This window comes from Otolemur garnettii, unplaced genomic scaffold, assembly GCF_000181295.1.
Source record: "Otolemur garnettii isolate 467f Iridium unplaced genomic scaffold, OtoGar3 scaffold00017, whole genome shotgun sequence".
In the NCBI taxonomy this organism is placed as follows: domain Eukaryota; kingdom Metazoa; phylum Chordata; class Mammalia; order Primates; family Galagidae; genus Otolemur; species Otolemur garnettii.
Window position 1 is genome coordinate 27,273,125 of NW_003852412.1, and position 6,000 is coordinate 27,279,124.

General features: G+C 35.4%; 1 protein-coding gene across 1 annotated transcript in view; it reads right to left on the minus strand.

Moving 5' to 3' along the window:
* FAM172A (family with sequence similarity 172 member A) overlaps positions 1–6,000 on the minus strand; it is a 502,406-nt gene that overhangs the window by 316,186 nt on the left and 180,220 nt on the right. The window lies entirely within an intron of this gene.

The window sequence follows — 6,000 nt, forward strand, 5'->3', positions numbered from 1 at the left end:
TCACGTGGTTCTAAATTTGGGTGAAGAAAAGGACAGCTATATCCAATTTGAGGTGCTGTAATGTGTAAAGGGTGCATCTTAGAGTGACAAAACACAGTCATTTGATACACTAGTATTGCAACTTGCTAATTTGTGAGTGTTCATACGTAAGAAACAGAAGGGACAGAGAAAGAAAAGGAATAAGAGGAAGAGGGGGCGTTGACAAACCACTGAAGTCCAACTATCAATTATCCAAATAAGGGCTTATCTATAAAAAATCATTAGTTGTCTCTAGAAACAGTAGCTCTGCTTCAGTTTCACTTCTAAAATCAACATTACCAATCCTTTTGTTTTTTTCCTATTGGAATACAATCTTTAGTTCAGCAGTGTCTGGAAGTTATGGGAAGTTATCAATATACACACTCAGGCTTATCAGCCAGGATAAGTTTTAAACTTTGTAAACTTTCGATTACTTCCCTACAATTCTATAAAAACTGCTGAGATTAGTGTTTCGCATCAATCTCATTGCAATGCTATTCATTCAAAATATGACATGGGAAAAATAAAAGAATTGAGAAAAAACAGAGACTAGTTTACAGTTTGATTTTTACACTGAGACTTCATTAGTTTGATTGAAGTGTTTGTTATGAGAATCCTGAATGTCAGATGGACCCACATTAACTTTAAATTCAAATCCATTCACAGGCATATATAAATGAGGTTTAGATGTTTATTCTTATTATTTGTTCTCACCTTTCTTAAAATACGGCGTCCTAAGAATTTTCCAAATAACAAGATATTGAATCTTATATTATTTTTTGTATGAAGTACTTCCCTGCAAAGCACGATGCACATTATAAGTGAAATATTCTGATATGAACACACGTGATACAGCTCCTTATGATCTAAGTATGGGCAGAGATCTAAATGAATACATCATGAAAGATTTATTTTTAAAAAGTGTTCTTCCAACTTTTAGATCATAGGGGTAATCTAGTTTACATTTGTATTTTTTTGTGCCATTGATATATTATTAATAAACATATAGGAAGAACACTACAGACTTGGAATAGTATTTTATGAAAGTTTCAAATTTAGATAAGGGAACTTTGCATTAATTATCAAAATTACAATACCAATAAAAAATATTGATGGGCACTAAGGGAAAAGTGATCAGACACATACCAGGGATCTATTAGAGAAGAAGTCATACTTTTATACTCTTCTTGGACATATTTTCTGTACAAAAATGGAAAGTTTATAAACTCTTCAATGTAACACAGAGTCAACTGGTAGCTAGTAAAGTCTATAAAAAGAAATAATTTGCTTTTGGTAATTTTAGAATATCTTTAAAAAGCAGAAGTGCTTAATTGTAATACATTCCCATGTTAAACTGAATGCTTTTCTGCCATTATTTAAACATCCAGAATCAAGTTACTAATCATGGCTACAACTTCCAAACACTGTAAAATAATTCTGTTCTTTTCTTATCAATGCATTTTCATTTTTCCTAGAACTAATTACCTTTCAACAAATGATTCAGAGATGTCAAAAGGACTCTCAGGGAATGTTTCGAGAGGTCCCAGTTTCCTGAATTATAGCCTACAACATCTGCTTAGCAATCTGGCAAGTAGTATGAAGCCAAAACAGTGTATCTCATATACGGTAGTTGTATCTGACCTCAAGAATGTGACAGCTGGCTACCTGCCTGTAAGTTTATACTGTAAAAATCTAAAATTCTGCATGCAAGAGACACTAGTAAAAACAAGTGTGCCAACAGTAGAAGCACGGTGCATATAAGGAAAACAAGTTGTTTTAAGAAAGTAAAATTGTTGACTTTTTCATGACAAAGAATGTAGAAAATATTGTTAAAAGAACTTACAAAAAATGAAGAATATAACTTGGTTTTCCTTACATCTCAGGAAAAAAACAAAATAAATGTAAAATGTTAAACGTGTTCTAAAGCTGGAGGAAATAAATTTAAAAATTAAGTTGGACCCTCTAAGAAATAAAGCAGTTCAAATACAAACTCTCAGAAGCATTCTAAGGTAGAATCAGAAAAATCAAGTTTATCAGCTACAAAAGTACAAATTAATTCTATTCAAAATGGCATCAGCATTTATAAACCACTTGATCTCTACTCTTAGCCTAGGCATGACCGCATCAGCTGGAGGCTGTTCATAATTGGGCTGTCAAGTACTGCAAGTAAACCGTGTTCTGGCATCAGAGAGAGCCGCCCTCTCAGCCTATCTTCACTCATCAACGAGGTGACGATGCTTCCACCACCAGATAAGAAATGAGTCAGTCAGTCCAATCTACATTCAAATTGATCTTGGGATTTTTAATTAGTCCCAAATTCAGAAGTCTAGAAACACAGCAATACTTTATTACCTCCAGGATCACACCAGTTACTAATAAAATATATGTAACGTACAAGATGGCTTACTGGAAAGGGAATTTGAAATTTCCCATGTCTACCATGTTTTCATGGAATTCCAAATTATTTCAAAGTTGATTATAAATATACTTGACCATATGAAATGATGACAAAGTATTTTTTATGATAATGTTAACTGTATAGTCATAATAAGCTATGAAACTGGAAGTGGTATTAGATACAATAGTGGAAGCCTGAAATGACAATGTCCCAGTTACCTGGCGGCCAGACACGCAGTACGGCAAATGCATAATGTTCCTGAACCCAGGAAAGTACATCTAACCAGCCACACCGACTTTCAATTATCACATGGTAAAAGATACACCAGTAGATAAAAACAACTCTTATGGAAATTGTCCTAAAATAACTCACGAATAACTAACATATGAAAATAGTAAGAAATTCCAACACGCAGAGAGTAAGAAGGCGGCTTTCAAACAGAAAAATAAGAACAGAGGCGACGAGGTAAGGGTACCAGCTGAGCTCAAAGAATGGCAAGAACTTCAACTGAAGCACAAAAATACACATGGAAGAGAAAAGCCCAGCTCTTTGATATCACTTACAAGTACCCTTTGTTTGCATCTCAGCTGGGGTTAGTTACGATATTCCTCAAATGTATTAATCTCTGAATTACCATATAGAATATCTTCTAATTCAGCAATATTCTCTTTGTCTAGTGAACTTTTTATTAAAGTATTACCTACATACTGAAAAGTGCACAAACACTACATCTACTGCTTAATAAATCTTCACAAAGTTAACACTTAAGGCAATCAGATTTTAAAAAATACTACCAGCACCCCAGAAGTCCCTAGGACAAAGCCACCCATCCCTGTAAGTTTAAACTCTACCCCGATTTCTAACCCCATGGATTAGTTTTTAATGTTTTAAAACTTTTAATAAATGAAAGCACACAGGGTGTACTCTTCGTGATTGCCTCCTTCGTTTCAATGATAAGCACAAGAGGTTCCCACACATTGTTGCATGCAGTTGTAAGTTTATTCATTCTTACTGCAGTAAAATATTCCATTGTATAAATACAGCACAATTTGAATTTATATTTAGAATTAAGAATTAGAATAGAGGCTCGGCGCCTATAGCTCAACCGGCTAAGGCGCCAGCCACATACACCTAAGGTGGCGGGTGCGAATCCCCAGCCCGGACCCGCCAAACAACAATGACGGCTGCAACCAAAAAATGGCCGGGCGTTGTGGCGGGCGCCTGTGGTCCCAGCTACTTGGGAGGTGGAGGCAGGAGACTCGCTTGAGCCCAGGAGTTGGAGGTTGCTGTGAGCTGTAATGCCACGGCACTCTGCCCAGGGGGACAGCTTGAGGCTCTGTCTCAAAAAAAAAAAAAAAAAAAAAAAGAATTGGAATAGAATTAGAATAATTAGATAATAATTATAATGATTAGAGTTAGTGTTCTACTATTGATGGTCATTGAGATGGTTTCAGTTTTTAGCCATATGAACGCCTATGCACATACTTGCTCAGGAGAGTTGTGTGATAAAGTTATATCACACTGGCTCACTAGAGTCTATTGTTATATTTTCAGAAATTGTGTGAATCTGTTGTTAAACAAATTCACTACTAAAAATTAAATTATATAATACTAAAAACAAATAAAATATATAAGAAAAATAAAGTATTCATTACTTCCCGGTCATTTTACTACATTTTATTCTTATTTATGCTCTTGGGATTACTTATGTTTATTTTATCTGTATGATAAATTAATTATGATAACCCCTATGCTCTTGGGGTTACTTAGGTCTATTTTATCTGTATGATGGAGATATACAATGGTAGAATACTATGCATCTCTTCCCAGCTCTGTGTTCAGTAATGTCACATTAGTAGTTTGAAATCAACATGTTTGGAGTATTTATACCACAGAAATTGGCAAAAACTATAAACCAGGGCTTCATTTCCCATTTTGTCCATGGTCTAGACCAGCGGTTCTCAACCTGTGGGTTGCAATCCACAGGAACTGTATTAAAGGGTCGCAGCATTAGGAAGGTTAAGAACCACTGGTCTAGACTTAAGAAACCAGCAGAAAAATCTCAATAATACACACAGAACTTAGAAATGTGTCTTACCTATAGCTGTTACACTGTGAATACCTCACAACAATAAGGAAATATTATGCCAGTATTTGAAACTATTAATGTAATTTGAATCTCAAAGAAGGTGTTCACATAAATGATGAAGTAAATGAAGTCTGAAATACATCTTTTACCTTGTTAACATAAATAAACATAATAACAATTATTCACATTACATCACAACTGACAATGTCAATGTAACCAATGGATGGCTATGGATACAAGAGTTCAGCAAAAATCAACAAAAGCATTCTATGAGAATCAATTGGCTACATACTAGAAATTTCCTAGAAAGAGTATTTCATATTTTATTCTTTGGAAGTGAAACCACTGAGTCACAAGGTGCATGTACATTCAGCTTTAGTAGATACTTCCAGTTTCAAGTGGTTAATGTCAATTTATATTTATACCATTAATATGTGAGTTATTTATACCATTAATATGCCAATTGATCCGGATCCTCTGTATGTAGCCAATATTTTAAGTAATATTATTTTTCTAACATTCAGAGATGTAGTACAATTTCAATCCCACCATTTATGTGAAATTAAAACAAAATCTGCTTACCCAAAATCACAACTACACTTTTATGTGCATGGTAAAGAGCTGCTCTGCACTAAACTTTAAGACAGTGATTCCCAGTGGCAAGGTCTGGAAACATCCTGGTTGATAGAATTGAGGGGAATCAATTCTATTGGGATCTAGGAGGCTAAGGTCAGGGCTGCTGCTAACCAGCCTGCAGTGCACAGGGCAACCCCACAACAGACAACGACTAGACCTAAAGTGTCAGCACTTCTGAGCGTGAGAAACCTGTCTTTAACACAATTCCTTAAATATACATACTTGGCTGGGAAAAAAAGAAAAAGAAACAAGTGAGAATGGATGAGAACAGCCAGCATAACCATCATCATTGTTCTAGGTATGTGCCAGTGGACTCGATAAACAACTCCACACATGTTCTGCTATTCAGTGTCCAAGGAACACTTCATGATATATAAAATGCATGATATATAAAACACTTCATGATATATAGGTTACAATTCATCAAAGATTACAGCATTTTACATCTCATAAAAGATAGAAATTCATTTTGTTCTTATTTAAAAATCATTCAGAAATAAAATCTTAGGTTCAAATTATTTAAAAAATTTTTTTCTAAATGCCGACTGGCTTTAGGTCAATGTGGCAGAAAAAGAAAAGAATGAAAGAGAAAATGCCAGTAAACTCATGTGACGGGGACCAGGGAACATGGCAGCAAACTCATGTGACCTGAGTAACAAGGCAGTAAGCTCATGTGACGGGGACCAAGGAATATGGCAGCAAACTCATGTGATGGGGACCAGGGAACATGGTAGCAAACTCATGTGACCTGAGTAACAAGGCAATAAACTCATGTGACGGGGACCAGGGAACATGGCAGCAAACTCATGTGACCTGAGTAACAAGGCAGTAAACTCATGTGACGGGGACCAGGGAACAT